Here is a 2,406-nt window from a genome sequence, read left to right as displayed (position 1 = left end):
ATATATAATACTATATTAAAAATTCGGAATTATGTATAATTAAAATTAATTATTTGTAGTTAATTTAAATAAAAAATAATAATTTTAAAATTTATATAGTATTTTAAGTTTTTCTACTTTTTTAAACAATCAATTAAATTCTTACCGTTTTTAATATATTCAAATAATAATGTAAAGCATCCAAGCGGTTACTTTTACAGTTTTTATTTTACTGGATAATGAATTCCACATTTTGTGGCAACACTATATATTTTTAAAAGCAGTGGAGGAGTCATTTGAAAAGGTTGAAACTCTTCATAGTTTTTTTTTGGTCGTGAACTCTTTCAACACATTCATTGTATTTATATGCAGATTTTATTTTATTTTAAGGAATTTGCTGCATACTGGATTTGAATAATTAATTCAAGACAACTACTCAAAAAGTAAGAAGGTAGCAAATAATTTTTTAGAAATTTTTCTTTCATTTATTGCTTTTAATGTTCTCTGTTAGATTATATTATAATTGGTTTGCTATTTTACTTATTTTCGAATTTTTGGTTCATGAATGCTATTCTTTTGATATGTATATTAGTTTGTTGAGTTTCAACAATTATCTATGAATTATCTGCAAATTTTAGTTTTTTTTTGTTATGTTTGAAAGTTTGTTGTATGAATGTTATTCTTTTAATAATATTTAGATTTAGTTTGTATGTTTAATTAGTCGAGTTGCAACAATCATCAGAATTATCCAAATTATATATAAGATGGAATTTATAGAATTCATAAAACGTACCACATTGCATGTATTTACACATCTTATTTTTTGTTGAATTGATACTTCAAGATAAGACGACATCAAATAATGTGTAAAAAAATATTCTTTCATCTATTATTTTTAAAGTTATTTATTGAATTATATTACAACTGATTTGTTGTTGTTTTAGTTTTTTTTTTGGAAGTTTATTTTGTGAACACTATTTTTTTTTGGTGATAAATTTAAAATATGCACTAACTATTTTTTGTTGCAATTGAAAAGTAGGAATAATCTCAAATATAGGGACGTGGGTCTCCACATAAATTTACATGCTTCTTTGCATACTATGGATATTGTCTGTCCTCTTCTTTTCTTTTTTTTAATATACAAACAATGTCATCCTTTGCTATCAATTATAATTATGAGGATCAAATTTAGTTTTCTTTGAAACAACAAATTGATTAACATGAAAATGGTGTGTATTCCCTTTAATATGTTACATAGAACAAAGCTTAAAAGTAAAATTAATGTGCTTTTGATATATGTTTTGATATATAGGAATGTTTGGGCTATTTAGCCTAATTTTTTAGAGACTTATTGAATTAAATAAAAGGAGCCTCATGACCCATTATTGACCAAAAATGATAAAATATAAAGCATGATTCAGCACATGTAACATATTTGGATAGCCGTAAAAATGTTAAGTTACGGCTATCAAAAATGCATTTTTTAATTAATGATCAAATTTTTTTCTCTTTATATATATATATATATATACACACACACGTCTGCAATTTATTAAAACAAATAATCTATAATTATTTTTAAAAAATATGTAAAATTTATTGAATTGTTAAAATTAATTTAAAATCGAAAAATAAAATAAAAACCGTTAACACTTAATTTTTTATATTTAAAAATGGTTACCAAAAATAATACAAAACAAAAAAAAAATAACGTAACAAATTGTTAAGGATGATCAAATTTCAAAAATAATTTTATGAGGAATAAAAATAAAAATAAATTTTTTGAAATTAGGATAAATAATATTTATTTATAGTTAGTGTTAAATTCTATTCTGAACAATATCATAACTATAAGTCATTTTTAGCAAATTTAAGATTACTCACAATATTATATAACATCATTAATTTAAGTTGAGAATTACAATTTTAAAATATATGATACAATTATCAATTATCAATTTGAAATTTAAAATATTTGAAATACAAGATAACTGTAGTTACATGTAATGTGCTTAATCTGATAAAGTTCAAATCGAACATAACACCCTATTCATCCACATTTATATCTTTTCTAATACAATTCAAATCAAAATTTAAAATAGCTAAAATATCTAATAAACACTTTGAGTAAACCTAATATAGCGGATATATTAATTAAGATTATTTTTACATTTAAAATCATTTTTTTATTGTAATTCACACAAATTAAAAATAGTAAATTGCCAATGTATCAATATGTCATTTAATTTTTTAATTTTAAATAAAACATTAGTTAAATATATCAATATATTGAATCTTTTGATTTTTGAATAAAACATTAGTTAAATGATATTTAAATATTAAATATTTCTAAACATTGTTCCAATAAAACTAATTTGCCTATTTTCTCACGCGCATAGCCTACTAGCCTATCCTCCAATTTCTCTC

This window comes from Solanum tuberosum, unplaced genomic scaffold, assembly GCF_000226075.1.
Source record: "Solanum tuberosum cultivar DM 1-3 516 R44 unplaced genomic scaffold, SolTub_3.0 scf00037, whole genome shotgun sequence".
NCBI lineage: Eukaryota > Viridiplantae > Streptophyta > Magnoliopsida > Solanales > Solanaceae > Solanum > Solanum tuberosum.
Note: the sequence above shows the minus strand (reverse complement) of the source record.